The sequence below is a fragment of the Castanea sativa genome, chromosome 3, assembly GCF_040712315.1.
Source record: "Castanea sativa cultivar Marrone di Chiusa Pesio chromosome 3, ASM4071231v1".
Lineage (NCBI taxonomy): Eukaryota > Viridiplantae > Streptophyta > Magnoliopsida > Fagales > Fagaceae > Castanea > Castanea sativa.
In genome coordinates this window covers 27924710-27945188 of record NC_134015.1, presented here as the reverse complement: position 1 = coordinate 27945188, position 20479 = coordinate 27924710, and the positions used below count along the sequence as shown (strand labels likewise).

Sequence of the window (20479 nt, the reverse complement as noted above, 5' to 3'; positions counted from 1 at the left end):
CCTCTCTTGATAGATGTCTCGACACCTGTAGCTATCGAGATTTACTGAGGATCTATATATAGATTTTGTGCAATCCGATTCTTCAATTCTCTCGATCTCTTTCTCGATAACTCTGTCTCTTCACCTCCCAAACCTCTTTCTCTCACTCCAAACCTCTACCCAAGGTTTCCTCACGCTTATCCAAGTTTTTCTTCACTTGGAAAGCATCTAATCTTTCTCATTTACATGCATTTCATGTTTTGAAATCTAGTTTTTGGGGTTTTTGAAAAATTTTGGGGTTTTTCAAATCAATGAGTTATTGTTGAAATTTTTGGGATGGGTGTTATAGATTTGATCTTAACAACTCCATGCATTGCATCACATTAGCATTCTAACTGTATTCTCATGCATTTAGATGTGTGCAAAATGTTTGTGTGCTGGTAGGATGGGATTGGACTGAACCCATGATGTTTTTTATGTTGCATATCACATGTTCATGCATTTTCCATGCATACGTTCTCTCTTTTCAATATACTTATTATATTTGAACTGTTTTGGAATTTTTCTGAGTGGTTCTTTCTCCCCCTCTCTGTCTATTTAAGTTAGTAGTGTCTATGGCACCAATAAGTCTATTCCGACCCAGAACCCTCTTCGTTCTAGGGCCTCTTCATCTTCTGATTTCACTCCTCTTTCTATTCGGTTCTGTGATGAGAAAGCCCATCAGGACTTCTCGGAGAACTTCTCTAAACGAGGTGTTCATTCAAAACGCCAAGTTGTTCTGGCGAACTTCGCCGACACTGACCTTCATGATGTCTTTCACAAACAGGAATGTGAGTCACTATGTGACGTCCCGGTCACTTGTCCTTCCGTGCTGATCTAGGAGTTTTACTCCAATATGCATGGATTCGATTCTTCAGTACCTCTTTTTCACACTCGTGTTTGAGGTACGCGCATTGTTGTCACACTGGAGTTGGTATCCGATGTGCTCCAGGTACCGAGGGTTGCGCATCCTGAATACCCCAGTTATGAGCGTCTACGGACTGTGTCTAAAGACAAAATGATTTCTGCTTTTTGTGAGTGCCCTTCTGATTGGGGTGAGCACCAGTTTACTTCATGTCGACCTTTTGCTAAAGGTCCTCGTTTCTTAAACATGGTGATGACTTTTGTGTTGTATCCTCTCTCATTACAACTCTATCACAGAGCCTCGTGCTCATTTTTTGTTGTCTCTTCTTGGGAATCTCACCATTGACTTTTCTTCACATTTTATCTTTTCTATCATAGATGTGTATAAGGATACGGCTACCCGTGATAAGCTCATCTTTCCTTCCGCTATCACGAGGATTTTACGCCATTTTTCCATTCCTTTTCTAGTCTCCAACCCTTTTCATGTCATAGTTGCCATAGACGCCGCTACCGTAAAACGTAGTGAGGCGCAGTTTAGGTCGCGACAGACAGGTTCAGCAGCTTATTCCTCCCGTTCCGCTCCATCTAGATCTGCTCGTGTCTCATCTGCTCCCTCCTTTTCGACAAGCAATGTGTCACTAGGAGACATCATGGTGCAACTTCAGCGCATGGATGCTCGCCTGGATACACTCTCTACAGAGTTGTATCAGGTGAATGTTCATGTTGGTCGCATTGCTCGGCGACAGGCGATCATGGGTGATTTTGCTCTTGAGGTTTCTCCTTCACCACCTCATGTGGCTTTTGTGTCTGAGGATGATGATGGTAATGACGATGATGCTTCGGATGATGATGATGGAGATGCTAGCTCTACCGATGAGATGTCTACTTGACACTTTACCCTTTGTCACTCGTGACAAAAAGGGAGAGTAGTTTTGGTTATGAGAGTAGTCATACTTAGGGGGAGAGCTTGTATAGAGACATTTTTGATAAGGGGAGTGTTGTTGAGGGATGTAGTGAGGATTACTTGTATCTTTTTCTTTTCTCCATTTTAGATACATTTTCTTCTTGTACCTAAGTCTTGTGACCATTTTTACATACATTGTGCTTATCTTTGATATATATATGATAATGTATGTTTCTTTCACCTATCTCTACATGTGTTGTTTTTTTTACTCTTAATACACATGATCCTTTATTTGTATGCAATCTATTATTTTTGTTTCACACTAAGATTCCTTGATGAGTTTTGTTTAAAGTGTTTCAGAAATACATGTTGTCAAAGTCTACTTGTCATGAACTCTCTTCTTGCAAAGTTTTTCAAGAGCTTATGTTAAGATAGATTTTATTGTATTTAACAAGTGAATATGAGTTAAGTGTTTAATGACTTCTCTCATATGTTCATTTATTTGTTGTGGTTTTGTCACAGATTGCCAAAGGGGGAGATTGTTAGGACATATGTGTTTCACTTGTTTAGAACATATGTCATTCATTTATGTAATTGACTAATCTTTTGACAAAACGCACTTTACTTGTAATTGGGTAGAATTATGATGAATTTTATACTTCAAGAAACTGTGTTTCAAGATCAAGTGTTGAAGTCATCAAGTCTGTCCAAGAAACAAGCTGAAAAATGCAAGTTCATTAAAGCTTGACAACTAGTATGTGTCGAGATTTAAAGAGTTGTTCCAGCCCGTGGCTCGACAGCTGCTCGACAGCATCTCGATACCTATATCTGTCGAGATTTAAGAAAAACAGATTCTGAGTTCTGTTTTGATTCTAATCCGTGGATGTGTCTTTATGCCTTCTTTTTTCTTAACCCTAGACATATAAAATGATTATTTTAAGGGCCGTCAAAGGGATATAAGTTGCACAAGCATTGAGAAATCCTTATTCATGCAAATTGTGACTTGAGACGAAGTTCTTGCCCTAGTTCATCTCTCTTGTGAAGAAGTTGATGTGTCTTTGCACCATAGGGTTTTGTAACCAAGCATCTTCTTGATCTTCATCGTGTGGATGAATTGAAAAACTTTGTAGCCAACAATCTTCTCTAGTTGGTGATTGAAGTCGAGTATTAGGATCCGCGCAATTGATTAGTCACGTACTTAGGAGCCGTGCATTGAAATGAGAAATTGTCACTACAAAATAAGTCCAATTGGGTATTTGGGTAAAGGTTCAACTATAGGTTGGTAAGGTACTTGAAATTCCTTTACTTGTAACCGCTTGTTGTGATAATAGTGAAATTTTGGGAGTGGTGACCTTAAAATCACCCGATGGAGTTTTTGCCGTGTAAGTTTTCCACATTCGTAAACAAATCGCCGTATCATTTATTTTCCGCTGCATACTTAGTTTAATTGGTGATTTGTTTGTGCTACCACTCGTTTGCATGTTAATTTGATTAATTAATAATTTGGCTAATTAATCAATTAATCCATCACTAGGGGGGTCAATACGTTTTTGGCCTATATATTTCACAACTTTTTTTGTCAAAACTTTGATATGACAAATTGTGAATGGTTAACCAATACTAGCACATAAATCCACCAATTTTTCTTTAAAAATCACACTCTGCCATACAACAATTATGATAAGACATAACTATTACCATAACTAATGAAAACTTTTGTGGTCCTTTACTTTTGCTATAGTAACTAGTGAGTGAAAGTAGTTTTTTTTTTTTCGTAATTCTATTCGACAAAATAGTGGTGGAGAAGTAGGCTGTACAAGTAGTTTTATTTTATTATAATATTCTTATAATGTGGGACCCATTATTTTATTAAAATAATTGCAATGGACTGTGGGAATGTGAAATGGTTTTCCTGTGATGAACTAATACACAATACAGTATGTATGTAAAAAAGCTGATTGTCCTTGTGTATGCAAGTAAGACCTTTCACTACATACAGTAATATTATTTGAGAATTTTTGGGGCGTCTGGGGGGGGGGGGGGGCATTTGCCCCTTCTTGCCCCCCTTCCCTCCACTCCTGGTCCTACCATAAGTTTCAATCATCCTTTGCCTGTATCTACGGCTACGCTATTGGGCTTCTTCCCTCTTTTTGTCCAATCCTTCCAGGTCTTCACACCTTTTTGTCGTAAAGACTTCCTTCTCCTTTTCTTTCTTTCGCATCTACATAACCCTCCGGGATGGTATCATTATCTTTGCTGGGCTCACTAATTCTGTCCCATATACTAAGGAGAAGGGGGAGAATCCCGTGGCAAATTTAGGTGAACTTTAATAAGCCCATAACATGTTTGGCAGATGCTTCATCCAGCCTCCACTATACTCTTGACTCATTTTGCTAATGATTTTAATAAGGGTTTTGTTTGTTGCTTCCACCTGCCCGTTCCCCTGTAAGTAATAAGGCGATGACTGGTGATGCTTCACTTGGTAGAACTCCAGCATCTTTCTCACTTCTTTGTTTACAAAAGGCGTGCCATTGTCACTTATGATTCTGTGAGGTACCCTAAACCGAACAATTATATTTTTTTATTTATGAAGTTTGCCATAGCTCTGCCGATGGCTTTGCGAAGTGGTATGGCCTTTGCCCACTTGGTGAAGTATTTTGTGGCCACAAGGATACATATGTACCCATTGGAAGGTGAATTGACTGGTCCCACCAAGTCAAACTCCAAGTGTGGAAAGGTTATGTAGTGACCATGCTCTACAAGTTTTGTGGATGGATATGGATCAAATTGGCTTGCACTTGGCAGCCGTGACACTTCTTTACACATTCTACTGCATCCTTTTTCATAGTGAGCCAATAGTAGCTCATTTGCAATATGCACCGATATAGCTTCTTTCTTCCCTAGTACTCTCCACATTCTCCTACATGTACCTCCTTCAACATCTTTCTAGCCTCTTCTAGCCCTAGGCACCGCAGTGGATCTCTGTCATACCCTTTCTTAAAGAGGATTCCTTAGTGTAGGAAATAACGGGTTGCCAATTTCTTGAGCTTATACCTTTCTCCATGCTTTTGTCGCAAGATCCCTTCTACCAAGTATCCCATGAATAGGCTTTTCCAACCTCTATGGCAAACACGGTGTAGCTCTTTTCTTTATCTACAGCTAGATGGCAGGCTTTACATTGGGCTTGAATTAAGTCTGCGTCTTTGCTCATATTTGGCCAGTAGAAGCTCGCTCTTTGTAATCTTCGGTATAATTTGACCTCATTGCAGAACCCGCAAGTCTCGCTGCTGCTCTAGCTTTCTCTAGGCCCCTTCATGCCCCACACATCTTGATAAAATTCCTTCTGACGTTCTACGATACAATTCTCCTTTCATTAGGACATTGTCCTTTACTATTTTCAATTCTACCACGTCTTCTTCCTTCAATAGGGCTTCCCTGATGGGACCTTCCAATCTTTTTTGCATTCCTTTTTTTTTTTTCTAGGAACTGTTGCCAGACCCCGAAAATCTAAAAATATTATTTTCTATCCATGGGGCCACGAGAATATCCTGAATGATGTGGCGCAACTCGTTCAGACATCGGAGCCCTCAAAGTGCCCTGTTCAACCAAAATGACCAAAATGCCCTTAGTCAGCCCTAGTTTGACCGAAGGTCGAATGAGGTCAAAACCCTCAAAAAAATAACATTTTTCATGGTCTTACATCAAACCTGAGCTTCTCGAAGACTTTTAGTAACTTTGACCAAGTTTGACCCGGAGTTGACCCTAGGTGGGCCCAAAAACCCTAATTTTAATTCAGCCGTTAGAACAGGTTGAAACCAACGCCATTGCAAATAATATCAAATTCTAATTCCTACGACTATTCATGGGTCGAAATTGGAGTTAGAACGACCGAGATATCACAAATGTCGGGATAACACAGCGATCGATGCACCATTAACTTTTGGGAGCCACAACTTTTAATCCGACCGTTGAATTTTCAAGTTTCATACCTTTTCAGAAATAGGAAGTCAAAATATTTCTATAGGTGTCAAGATCAACCCAACCCATGGCCATTTCAAGGTGGCGGCCCTTGAAAGGCCGCTGCCGGTCCTACAAAGGCTACTGCCTCGAAATTCACGCTGGGGCTATAAATAGCCCCAAGCACCCTTCAGACCGGAGGAGGATCATTTTTTTGAGTTTTGCTCTCTACTTGGTTTTTCTACACATTTTCCCCTCTCCCAAATACAAAAAAAACACCTAAAAAACACATCAAAACCTTTTGATTTTTGCTTCTTCACCAACAATACAAGGTAGTGTTCTTGTACCCAATCTTCTTCTCATTAGTTCTACATCTTGGATTTGGGGTTTAGGGGTGTGGATGTAGCGTTTTAGCTATCATCCACACCCCTAACCTTCTAAATCTTTTTCCTAGCATGTTTCTTGCTCTTTTTGTTATAATAACATGTTTTATTGCTTTCTTTGACATGTTTCTTGCTTCATCTTGTTTCTAGCATGTTTTTAGCTTAGATCCATGTTCTTCCATGCTTGTTTACATGTTGAGGGCGTTTGGATCCGCGTTCCGGCGTCTACGTCTACGTTTTTGCTTCTGTTTTTTTTTTTTTTTTAAACCCAGCCGCATGTATTGACTTTTCAGCCATGAACAGTGCACAAATGCACTGTTCATGGGTCCCACAAATTTCATTTTTCAGCAACTTTTTCATTAAAAATGGGTCCCACAGCACTATTCACACATTTAAAAATTATTTGCTACAGTGTTTTCAGTTTTCAGTTTTCAGTTTCAGCAAAATAAGTTCTATCCAAACAGACTCGTTATTTGTCTTGATCTACATGCTTTACCCTTGTGCTATGTGTTCGTGCCAAGATCTATCTTTTCCGTGCGTTGTTCAGCTAGATCCGCATGTTTCTATGCTCATTCACATGCTAGTTGTCTCAATCTACATGTTTATGCTTTACGCCATGTTTCCCATGCTTTGTTCATCTTTTTGCTCTATGTTAATGTTAGGGTTATATGCTCACATGCTTGTATGTTGTTTGGCTATGCCTTGCTTGGATCTATGTGTTTATGCCTATTTTGCCATGCTATAAGGTTAGATCCATGTCTTCACATGCTTATATGCTTGGATTCTCGTTCTTCCAAGTTTAGGTGTTAGGATTTACATGTTTACATGTGTCTTCTTATGTGTATATAACTAGATCTATGCTTTCACATGCTTGTGTGCTTGGATATATGTTTTCTACATGCTTTATGCCATCTTCCATGAGCTTGTGCACTCTATGTCATGTTTGTGTGCCTAGGCCTAGGCTATGTTTGTCATGCCATGTGCTATTGTAGAACTTTGTTCCCTTTATCGCATTTTCTTGTATTTTGGCCATTTGGTAGGATTTAGATCTTGACCCTATGGTCTTGATCGTCATCCATACACCTTGGCCCATATCAAAGGGTTTGGATCATCCCATTTGCATATTTATGTTCGCTTGCTTATATGTTTTATGCTCATGTTAGCCTTTCTAAGTCTAGGCTTTGCCAAGCTTGACACCCTTAGCGAGTTTGTAGTTGTTTGGCTACATCTGACGCCCATGAGACATTGTTTAGGTGTAACCATTTGGGAAGTATCTCTGGATGTCGAGTTGCTTCATGCATACCTTTCCCCTTTTCCATTTAGTGCGATGATACGCTTACCATGCTCGTTTATGCCACTTGTTGGCTTTCTATGCATCTTCACATGCTTGCTTACATGTCCATGCATGAGTCTAGCTTGTTAGTGTGTCGCCCATACTTCAACACAATGAAGTTATGGACATGTGATCCAAACCTACATTTGTCCCTCGTAGTCACCACCTTTTGTTTGCTTCTTTGTCCATTTTCTTGTTCGCTTGTTTGCATGCTTCCTTATTCTTGTGCTTGCTATGTATGTCTATCTTGCTTACCTGTTTTATGCCTTTTTCATATGCTCTTTGCATCTTTTCCCTTCCATTGCTTGTCTACTAGTTTCTTGTCTTTACCTTTGCATGTACACGCATGGAGCAAGGACGCCTAGAGCTAGGGTACGGTCTCCCAAGCGCAAGCAAAAAGGGTACGAGGTCAAGCATGTAGATTTGAGCCAAGCGGCTATGTTCAATAGGTTTAGGAGCCTAGTTTATCCCTTTTGGTTATGTACTCTTTTGAACCTCTTTCCTTCCTCCCCTCTTTCTTTCTTAGATAGGTTGTATTAAGTATATCATGCCATGTACCATTCGTCCTCATCTCTAGAGTATAGCGACCCCTATTTACTTTGCTGCACCTATATTTTGAGTAATGCTCTAGGGATGTAAGCATTTACTTTCTTGCTCTGTGTGCTTGCATTGTGCATGATGTATGTATATGTATGCCTGCCTGCCCCCATTCCGGTGTGATTGTCACAGTCCATGTCACTTAAGGCAAGTGATGCCTAATTTCCGCCGTGAAAGTAAGGTGACACATCGCCGGATTTTCGCCATGGAAATCTGGTACTCCGCCCAAATGCCCTAAGAAAGCATAGATTGGGACCACACCCGTTCAAAAGCCAAACCTCAAAGCCCCCATGTATGTTAAGCCTTGAAAGCCGATGCCAAAATCATGTTTTTTGTTGCCAATCTCCGAAAATTAAGGTTTTATCAAAACAAATGACTACCTTTGGACAGGTGTTGTGGGGTGCCTAACACCTTCCCCACACGTAACTAAACTTCCGGACTTAAGAATCAAGATTTTTTGCCATCCACTTTAGATTAGAAAAAATGACATTTTTCTTAGCTTAGGATTGGTAATAAAATCAACTAGAAACAGGTGACCAATCACACCTTAGAAAAACCCAATGATTGGTGCGACTTCACTCACCTTTGATAATCCCGTAAAATATGGCCCAGAATCCTGCCACACCACCAAAGGTAGAACACCTACCCTCCTCCATTGAAAGAGAAAGAGAGCACCTAAAGCTCCATGCAAACCACGCAAAAGAGTCATTCCGAGAGCGGCCTTTAACGGACCTGACGAGAGCATCGCCACTGCGGGTGGTCAAACGAAGGCTCGACGATGGTTTCACCTTCCACTTGCATCCCGGCGTCGACAGGAACTTCTCCTTGAGAATTTCAATTTTGGATTCTCTCTACTTCTTAATCTCGACTCTAAAACTACCTCCTTCAAAGGCTATTTGTGAGCTCAATGCGGCTAGTGCATCTGCGTATCGGTTTTTGCTTCTCTGGGAAAACTTTATTTCAAATGTACAAAAAAAAATTTCCATCCTTTGGGCCAACATCCTATACAGGGCCAAACTCGGTTCTTTTAAAGAGAAACTCCCCTTAGCTTGGCAAACCACCAAGTTGGAGTCGCCTATCACCCTCAGGTGTTTGATCCCCATCTCAAGGGTCGTTGCTAATCCCATCAGATAAGCCTCATATTTTGCTGTATTATTTAAACATGGGAATTCTAACTTGAATGAAAGTCCTACGGTCTCTTCGTCATTGTGATAAAGGACCACTCTCGCGCCTCTTGAGTTTGCCGTAGAGGAGCCATCGAATTTCATGATCCACTGTTCTCCGGCCCTTTCTACCATAGCTACTTCTTCGGGCACCTTATCATCAAGCAGGAATTCCTTTTCTCTAGTAAACTAGGCTAACAAATTTGCTATGGCCTGACTTTTTACCGCTTTGGGTGTTCCCGCCTTCAAGTCATACTGTGATAACTGTAATAACCACTGGGTTATTCTACTAGATAGAATGGGTTGTCGAAGAAGCTCTCTAATCGCATGGGACTTTGTCATCAAATGTACCTCATAGGCTAAAAAGTAATGGCACAACCTTTGCGACGCATAGACGATTGCCAAGCAAACTCTTTTTGCCCTGGGATAATGCTTCTTAGCATCTCTTAAGGCACGACTTATGTAATAATTGGTTGCTGAATGCCACCTCCATCTTCTTGGGCTATCAGAGCCCCAATGGCAAACAGGCTTGAGGCTAGGTAAAGCAGCAATGGTTTTCCACGAACTGGAGCTTGCACTGTGAGGAGGTTCATCATAATTTGCTGTAGCTTTTGGAAAGCTTTTAGCTGTGCATTTCCCCACTCAAAGCTTTGTCCTTTCTTTAAAAAATTCGTGAAAGTCAAAGTAATTGACGCTAGATTGAGTATAAATCTTTTAATGTAGGAGACTTTGCTCGGAAAACTTCTCAACTCTTTGACTCAGAGTTGCTATCGCCACTGCTTTGGGCAGATCTACGTCTATCCCTTTGCTGTGGACCAAGAATCCTAAAATTTTTCTAGCAAATACTCCAAAATCTCACTTCAGCGGGTTCATTCTTTGCTTAAAAAGTCTGCATCTTTCAAACACCTTTCTCAGCACCTTGATATGATCCTCTCATCTTTTTGACTTCACCACTATGTCATCCATATAGTTGTCCATTTCTCGGTGCATCATGTCATGAAATATGGCGGTTATAGTGCATTGATAAGTTGTGCCTGCATTTTTCAGCCCGAAAAGCACCACCGTGTAGTAGAAATTCCCAATGGGTGTTCTAAAGGTAGTCTTTTCCACATCTTTTGGTGCCATTTGAATCTGATTGTACCCGCTGAATCCATTCATAAAGGAGAACATGGCATTCCTCGTGGCAGAATCTATCAACAAATTTATGTTAGGCAACGGTAATTCGTCCTTGGGACAGACGTGATTAAGATTTCTAAAGTCGATGCAGCATTGTATCTCCCCGTTCTTCTTTTTCACATGTACAATGTTCGACAACCACCATGGGTGTTGAATTGGTTTGATAAATCCAGCTACTAACAGCTTCTATACATCCTTTATTATCTACTCTTCTATTTCGGTGTGAAACACGTTGGCAAGCCGATCCACTGGCTTTGCCCCAAGATCCACGTTGAGCATGTGTGCCACCAACCCTGAGTCTAGCCCAAGCATTTCGCTATAATCCCATGCAAAAACGTCTCTGAACTCCTTTAACAGCAGGATCAATTCTCTCTTTTCCTCCTCTAAAAATTTTGAACTTATTAAGATTGGTCTTGGCTTCTATGGGTCTATGCCCAGGTCGATCTCTTCTAGCTTTTCTTCTACCATTTCTTGTACTTCTTTTTTTGTCGTAATCTTATTTTCGCTTTCCATGTTACTTTCTTCCCTCAAACTTTCTTAGGCCACATAGCATACTAGGGTCTTATGTTGTGGCTCTTCTCCAGGACCCCCTTGAGTGCTGCAGGTAGGCCCTACGCACCTTCATAATTTATATATTATCCTGCCGTCAGGTGTTTGAACCCTAATGCATTGTGGCATACTATTTGGCTCCAAAGTTGGCACATCTTTTCTCTTTCTTTTTTGCAACAACAACTCCCTTAGATCAGACTCTGGGTCATCTTGAATGTCCTCCCACTTGAGGATGAAGGTGCTAGTTGGCTTGGATACCGAACTTTCTCCAGCTTGTGCCCATTTGTTGTAGAACATAATCTCAACCAAATAGGCCTCTGCCTGCTCGAATGGGGATGAGTTTGCTACAATCCGTATTATCTTGCCATTCAATCTTCCTTTCACACACTGGTGATAAGTGGACAGAATGAGACGATGCTTGTGCAACCATGGCCTTCCTAGTAGTATATGGTAGTAAACTTCTATTTTCACCACATGGAATCAAGCTAAGGAGGTTTTTAGGCCTACCTTTAGCCATAGTTGTATGTGTCTTGTTGTGTACTCACCTTTTCCTCCAAACCGCGTCACCTTTATTGGATATCCTTGAATCTTGCTTTCTGGTATTCCTGTTGCTTGCAATGTGCTAAGTGGGATAAGATTTACTAAAGCGCCTGTGTCAACCAAGGCTCTCTTAATAGGAATTCAATTTATAGAGGCCACCAGGTAAAGAGGCCTTCTATGGCCTAGGTATCCCACCTCCATGTCTTCATCGCTGAAGGTGATCTCATTGGTGTCTTGTCGAACGACTCTATCAGCTTGAGCCTCTGTAGTAAGGCATTCTACCCCTGCTCTTGAAACGATGCTCATTAAAGCTTCCGTGGCCATCCTTCCTTCATTTGCTATGAGCTCCAATTGGTCAAACAAGTTCTTGAACCAAGAGCTTTTCTGCAAGGTTGTGATGGTTGCGGTAGGCAGCGATGGTCTTTCCTCTTCGTCTTCGCCTGAGTCTGCACAAATGACAACTGCTGCTACCCCCTTCCCCTTATAATTAAGGAGTGGGTTCCTCTAGACCTTTGGTTAGGACAGTTCAAAGGTCCCTTTTTTGATCCTGTGATGCACTAGTCTGCGAAGTGCCCAACACTCTGCAAAAGCGTGATGCACATAATTACACAGGCAGTAGAAACGTGGATCTCTTCGTTCTTCTTAAGTGGGCTCTTTAGAAACATGATTGGGTTTTAAACCCCATCTGCAATCCATTTATTTAAGAGCACATCCAACTCCTTTGGTGTACATGGTATTGGTAGAGGGCTCTCGTACTCCCTTCTTTCTGGTTTTTTTCTCTTCTCGCCAGTGGACACCGCCATGGCTTACGGCGTTGGCCTCTGCACTTTGGGCTTGTCAAAGTTGGGCCTGACTGATTGGGCTATTTTCCTAGCCTTTTGTAACAACTGAGCGAACTGGAAAATTTCCAAGTTCTCTAGGAAAACTCTGTATTCCATGATCACATTGCCCATACACATTTCCACCAATTTCTTCTCCTCACAGTGGTCATAGCAATTAAGGGATATGTCCCTGAACCTCTTGATATACCCAATAAGGTCTTTGCCGCTTCTTTGCTTAGTACCTTACAAAGTTGCAAGCGTCACCATTTCTTCTCCGTGAAAATACTTGATGCAGAATACATTTACCATATCATCCCATGTTGGGATTGATCCTGGTTTCAAGCCAGTGTACTAGGTATATGCCCGATCACATAAGGACTTTGAAAACTCTCGAAGGCAAAGGTCATCGTTTGCTACATAAGGACCAAGGGTATCTATAAACTTACTTACGTGCTCAATGGCACTTCCCCTCTTGCCATCATATGGTACGAAGGTTCGCAGCCCGTACCTATCAGGATACGGCTTACTGAGTATTCTCAAGGGATACAAAGGTCTCCGTGAATAAAATATTTACTTAAGTGCCTTGGCTTTTTTTTGTACTAGCAGTGTTGCTACGTCAACCATCGTGACGAAATGTTATTCTATGTTCTGTGGGCCACCGCCCACAGGAGTCTCTTCTTTGTTTGCCACATATTTGAGGTCATGTTGACTCCCCTTCTCCTTTGTCTTGTCCACCTTTAGTTGGCGCATCTACTCCATCAGTTGCTGCTAGGAATGTTGTACTGATTGCAACACTTTAATGAAGAAGTTAGTATTGTTAGCAGGATTCCTTTGTTATTGTTATGGCCCATCCCTCGCTCCATTGGCACCATCTGCTTAATTGGGTTGGTGCGGCGTGACTAGCCTTGACTCTGCCTGTGATGGCATGACACTCATATTTTGCATTGTCTTTGATCTTAAGGGCATAACTTGCAAGAGATTTGCTTGCTTTCCTTGTCTTTCTCCCAACTCCTTAGTAGAGTCGCCAATTTAAATGTAGAGGCTTTTTTGTACTATTGGGCCTTAATCCATTCTATTGCACTACGGCCCATTAGTTTGAGGTAAGAGAGTTGAGACTGACCTTGTTGGGACTGCACTTTAGGCCAAATTATGCACAAGTCAAGTTTACCCAACATAGACGCATCCTAGCATGAATGCTGTGCGCTGAACATGCGATGTCGTCACAACGAGAATAACTACTACAAGTGTTACAACAGGAATACACTACAAAAGAAGAACTATGATAATAAAATGTATTAAATAAAGCTAACATCGAAAAGAAAGTTAACAGAGTTATGGCAGAATAAAACAGCAAGTAGAAATAACATTATAGCATAAAAGAGTTAATAACTTAATAACTTCTAGCCAATCAGTAGAAATATTATCCAATAAACATAACCAAGGGAACAACTTGTCTGCTAGATAATGGGTTGAGCTTTTTAACAGAAGAGAACCCAAGAAGGGAACCATTCTCCAACACGAGTAACCTCAAGAAAAGGCTCCTGCCATAAAAGTTACTCGCTTGGAGTAAGGGCCTAAGTGGTTTGAACTTTGATTCTCAATCTTCAAAGAGTGGGTGGTCTATTGATGCATGCTTCTATTTACTTTCTCTCTAGTTTTCTGTCTAACCTTTCTTTCTTTTCTTTTGTCTCTTCGTGTATTCTTTTTCCTCTATTTTTTCTTTTCTATCCCTTGCCTCCCCCCTTATTATTCTTACCCCTTTTGTCCTTCAACCACTTTTGGCTCCTTATAGGCATCTTTTTAGGACTGCCCACTAGCTTCCCAACTGTCCATCCATTACCTATGCCTAGAGTGTGTTGGTTGCATCACTCTCCATTTCCAAAAAAAATTACTTGTCTTATCTCTTACCACTCTCTATTCTTGTTTTACCCTTATGGATAAGGATTAAACTACCTCATCACCTATCTCTATGGCATGCATCAACTAGTCCCAACCTACACTTACCTCTTTTGGGTGAAATGCCATCCTAGCAGGACATTTCCCCAAAGAAGCTTGAGCAGGAACCCCAAAATAGACCTCCCTTTTTTCCCTACCACCAAACCATACCCTCTGAATACGTATTGACTAGGTACAAGTAAGTGGTGCTCTGGTCTTTTGTACACGCTCCACTCCATCTGCGTTTTGTTCCTTTATGGCATTCACACCATTTCTGCTACTCTTGCGTTGTCTGGTTCTACTGTACGTTCTAGTTTGTGTTTATCCTTTATGGCATGAAAGATGTGTGGGCTCTTGGGTAAAGGTGGTTATTTGTGTTCACATGTGAGGTTTGTGTTGTGTCGACTCATGAGTATTCCACTATATGAGTCAACTCCAACCCGACATGTTTATTAAATGAGTCAAAATTCATCAACTCTAACACCACCCATTTTTTAAACGGGTCATTTGTGTTAACTTGTTTATTAGATTTCATAGAAATGAAAAAAACTAATTTTAGTATTAACCAAATTGATATGAATTATGAAAAACCAAACAAATAAATATTTTCAATATAAAATTCAGAACTAAACTCTTTTTTATCTTTTCTTTTTAATTGGAAAGATTTGGACGTAAAGAGTACCATTTGCATAACATTTGAAGTGTTTTAATGACGTTGCAGCTTATAGAAACGGTAACCAATTATTTCATCCAAATAAAGAAATAATTAAAATTATATTTTTTAAAAAAAACTTAAACCGGCTGACAGAAATGGCAATAGTACCAGCTTAAACCAAGCAACAGAAACAGAGTTATATGCATATACAAAGCAGAGAGAGCATTAAAATAGCATAAACATCTGGAGAATCATGTCCCGTACATAAGACTAAATACCATCAAATTAATTATATGGTATCCTAATTAGGGAGTAACGAAAAGGGAATAAAGCAAGCAGACAAAATAGGACAAAACAAAATTCTTCAATGCACAACCCTACGAGTTGAAGACAATTGGCCTTCACCCAAAAAAGGCGATTCCCAGCAAACCTGGATAAGGCTTCTTGGAAATGGAAAATTATTGAATATTCAGGGAGTACTATAAATGTATACTCTCTCTCTCATATGATCTGTGAGTCCTACGTCAAATTTAATTAGTGGAACCCACAGTTATGTGAGAGGGAAAGTACGCATTTATGACACTCTAGAAGTACCCAATAATTACCCTTCGGAAACAAGATTTTGTATTTTTTGTACTATTTTTAATTGGCAATTTACAGGAAGTTACAGGGCTTCTTGGAAAAAGGTACCCAAACAATATAAGATTAGAAACCATGTCAAATAGAACATCCTGCAACAATTTATCAAAAATAAGAAGAGAATCTTGTATACAAACACTGAGGTCTATCAAGAAATCACACTGACCTGCCAGAAGAAAAAAATTGGCCTTAATAATTAGAGAAACAACTTGATTTGACCATGTATCCCGATTAAGCTTCACAAAGAAATATAATAATACCAAGTGAGTATGCGTTGACAAATAAGAACAACAATAATAGAGATAAACAGAGAAAATGACTATTTAGATACTACCATATGAAAGGTGAACTCCTTGGTCGATTGCAAGTTCACTAGGAACTATTTTTTATGCAAAGAAGCAGTATCTTTTGCCTGCATTTGCAGATAAGTATTAATTTTCAATTTAAAAAAAAATCTAGTCAAAGATCAATGTCTACATAACCACAAATTCATTCGTATCTCAATTAACTAGAATACTTTGAATTTGAAAATCAAGCTCAAAAAATAAAAATGTACTATTTCATGTCCTGAACACTTAAGAAAATCAGGAAAAAAAAAACCATAGGTAAGATGATAAAGATTGAAAGCAATTTGCTTCAAAAACAAAAGAAATAAAAGGCCTGGAAATTAGGAAAAATTGGATTGAGATACCATAAGTAAAAAACATTGTTTAGGGAAAGCATGTCATAATGGATTGTCCATGGATGCCAACTTTTCACCGACCTTTTTAATCATATATGTATAAATATTTTGATAACATAGGGAACCTTTTTAAAAAAGAGCTCTTTGAACTCACCTCTATCCAATAAAACCTAAAAGCAACTAACCCAACCCACTAGAACCAATTGCCAAGTAATCCAAGGGCATTCACCCCTGATGGGCTAAGCAATTTATGCTCATACCCAGGAGCATGGCCTTTTTAATCATATATTAGGATAAGCTCATAATAAACATATAAAACAAAACCAAAACAATAAAAGGAATCCTTTTGATGGAGTGAATGAATAACAAAGTAGTTTGCAAATAATCAAATTACAACAAGCATAAGCATATAAAACAAAACCAAAACAATTAAAGGCATCTCTTTAATTGAGTGAATGAATAACAGCATTTTGCAACTAATCAAATTACAAGCAGCTATAGAAGACGCAATAGATTACTATAGTTTCTAATAGAATTGAGGAAGAGGAAGAAGAACAAGATGTCAAATAATAGAAAACTCCAAACAATCCAATTTTGTATCTTATTCTTTGTTTTAATATTTTTTGTTCCTGTAACATTTTCTTAAACCGTTCTTCTAAACTAGACCTAAGTTCTCCTCACAGTATTCTTTTTTCATTTAAAGATTTTACTCAAACCCTTTTTTTCCCCAAAAAGAGCCTCCACCCCCATTATTTTTATTTAATCATCATCATCATCATCCATCAATGATTAAAATACTTTGCTTTTCATTTCCATAATTAAGCCTGCACCTAAAGACAATGTGCACATACACGTACAAAAGTAGTCCCTATGCTGCTATATAATTTTCTAACTTGACAATGCACAATTTCATGTAACTAAGATTAAAAGCTTCCCTACTAAGGCAAGGCCCTTTGAACCCACTCCTGGAGAGTAAAACCATAGATACACAAACCCATCTGTCAGAATCACGTATAAGGTGATCTAGGAGAACTCCAAGTGTGGATCAAACCTAAGATGTCTAGGTCTACAGTTCATCCCAAGCCTCCAACCACTACGTTTCTACCTGAATTCCAATTTTATCCATACTTAACACTAGCAAGTGATTTTTTTTTTGGAGAGAATTTGAATCTATGGCGTCTACTCTTGATAATAGCTTTTTATCATTAAACCAAGACACCAATCAGTTTTTGGTGTAGGCGGAAATTGAACCACAAATCTCTTATACAACAATCAAAGATTTTACCAGTTGAGCTAATTAGAACCCACAATAAGTGATTTTATTTATAAGTAACAACTAATAAGTGAAAATATACCTCATATTTTTGTCTAATAAGTGTGATGATAAGGCCATTAATGGAAAGTACAAATATTACTCCATGACTTTTAAACAATGGACAGAAGTTTTAAAAATACAATTTGAAGGCGTCTCAAAAGGAAAGGTGGATTATGGTTTAGCATAGGGATGAAGAATTAGACACTTGTATTAATAGAGGCTGAAAACCCAATGAGCCCTATTTCAAATGGCATCTTCCCACCTAAAAAATTATATAGGATTGAAATATATAATTGCAACTGTTGATTGATTGACCTCACTGAATGTAGTCCATAGAAGAAAGAGAAACATAACAATACAACTCACAAGAAAACAGAATTTTCTCAAGTTGCAGTTTGTATGTCAAACCAATAAATCTGAGGGATTTATAAAAAGAAGAAGCATGAATTGAGAATTTGAATGCTATGCTAGAAGCAACAATTACTCCATGAGACTTTCTAGCCGCCTTTTTTATTTTTCCAATTCTTTTGGAACTACTGCTGTACAAGTCAGCAAATAATGCAGGCAAGCACATGCCCTACATAACAGCTAAATGATATTTGATTGCATAAATGACAAAAACAAAAAAGAGCTCATGGCTCATATCAAACTAAATAATAAAGTTTCAGTGATGCACTAACACAAAAAGCCACTAATGAAATAGAGGGGGGAAACAGAGAATGATAAAGAAGAAATTAACATGTTTTGTCACTGATGCAAAAAGGCTTATTACACGGAAAACAAATCCATTCCACTAATTCTAACAAAATGTGCTAAAAACAATTCAAAATCTAAATAACCTTTCACTACTGTCCTTTTTTTTTCTTTGATATCAGAAGGCCAGCCATGTAATATACTTGAGGAATAGTGTAAAACATAGCATCCAACTTAGAATAACTATAAAAAAATAAATCAAATATATAATCATCTTTTACACTACATTGGAAATTACTTGCAGTGAATATGGGAGAAGAAAAGGTACAAAATCCATAATGACAACTACCTCAGTGCACAAATCCTGAACATGAATTGCAATTCAAAGCCATGAAAAAACTCAAGGGCCATATTCTAAAGCATGAATGCCTCCCAAACAATCATAATAAAAGCCAATATTTTTACACAAAAAGCTAGTACTACTTAAAATGCCAATACAACTAGTAATGGTCACCCATCTCCTACAAAATTAAACTTTTATAGTGTGAAGGCAATCAGGCATGCACATGTACCTTTGATAGTGTGAAGCAAGGTTATCTCGATGGTACAATGCGCCTTGGTCTGATTCCCAGACACCAAGGCGTTTCATTTCCTCATCAAAATTATAGCATGCAATTGATGAACTTGATCTTGCTTCACGTGACAGATATCCCATCCTTGATGCTTTACATGAAAATTACAAAGAATTGCATCTTAATGAATGGATAATGAACACACTAGTCCAAGCTAAAAAAATAAAAACAAGAAGATGACTCTGACTCTGCATGTCAAGTTGCAACAAAATAAAATAGGAGTAAAACAAACATGGTATAGAAGCCAAGAAACACACAAAATTAATCTATTAAGGCCCCTCCATCTATTTGGGACTAAGGCTTTTTTGTTGTTCTTGTTGTTGTATTATATGCAAGTCCAGTATCTTCTACATTCAATTCACTCAATATAAATTTCAGGAGATTTTGCAAATCATGGCACAAATGGAAACCGTTTTGCAGTATTATTAAACAGAAAAGAAAAAAATTGATTCGCAATTGAGGTACACACAAAAGTTAACCAAGGCAAGCCTTGATTATTTTTATTTTATAATTCAATAGATAGGGTGATTTGAACTGTGAATGTTTTTGTTTGAGCCATAAAGGGCCTTGGCCAAGACAAGCCCTAATTATAACATGAAAAGATAACTACCACACATGACACAAATTTGAATGATCAAGGAAGACTAGAGAAAGAAAATATACCCATACAATATAATATTTCAGTTCAGAAGCAATAATCTAAAGTAATCATGTAAAATTTAATCAACTAAAAATCGAACTATTAAAAAGAATTAAATAAATTTCTTAAGTTACCCTGTATTCTGATCAGCAAAATAGTTCACATTTTCTGATGCTGGAGATTGTGATGAAGCTACTATTGGCCACCTTCATCACCCACAAAGAATAACTAAATAGCTTCCTCAAGCTTCCAACTCGTGGCCTGTACCCACAACAAGGCTCCACCATATAGTTTTATACAATGACATGCCAAATGCTTCTTAAATTCAATTATTCAAAGACATTGATAGCAAACAAACAAAACCATTCATATAGTTCAAGAAACTAGATACCCAACACATGTTACAATTTAAGGAATAATGATAATCAGATACTCCTTATTACAATCTCACCATAATCACACTCCCGCATAGACTGAAACATGATTTCAGTTAAAAATGTAAAATCATTTAAACATGATTTCATTATTAAAAAAAAAAAAAAATGGGTAGGAGTGTATGATAAAATTTTACAAAATTTAAAATAATTTCTATCAATCAAAATAGTTCAAGAAAAAATCATGACCTGCAAGTACTGTTTGGCAGTGTCAGCGGACTGGCCAAAGGCGATCTCTAGAAAAGAAGAGACCATGCTCTGCTTCTCAGTCGCAGAGAGCACACCTTCTTAGATAGCTTCTCTTTTGGGTTTTTTTTTTTTTTTTTTTTTCACGTAAACACTGAGTTCAAAGCAAACTCGAAAATGGGTTGCGAATTGCAAGGAAACAATTTAATGCCCTTTGGTTCATTCTTTGCGAATCACAAATTTGAATTTTTTGACTCTGAAATTCAAATTTGAAATTTGTAAAGAGCATTGTTGTGCTTGCTTGAGACGCAAGTTTTGAGTTTGAGACAAATTTAGATATTTCAATGGGAAGTCGAAACTGCC

General features: G+C 38.6%; 1 long non-coding RNA gene across 1 annotated transcript; it reads right to left on the bottom strand.

Annotated features, from left to right (window-relative positions):
• Positions 1 to 15610: 15610 nt before the first annotated feature.
• On the bottom strand, positions 15611 to 20244 carry LOC142627224 (uncharacterized). The gene is made up of 5 exons (XR_012842789.1): positions 20120 to 20244; positions 19631 to 19757; positions 18797 to 18947; positions 15869 to 15946; positions 15611 to 15770 (listed from the first exon to the last, which is right to left on the bottom strand). It is a non-coding gene; the product is annotated as an uncharacterized LOC142627224 (long non-coding RNA).
• Between the last annotated feature and the right edge of the window lie 235 nt (positions 20245 to 20479).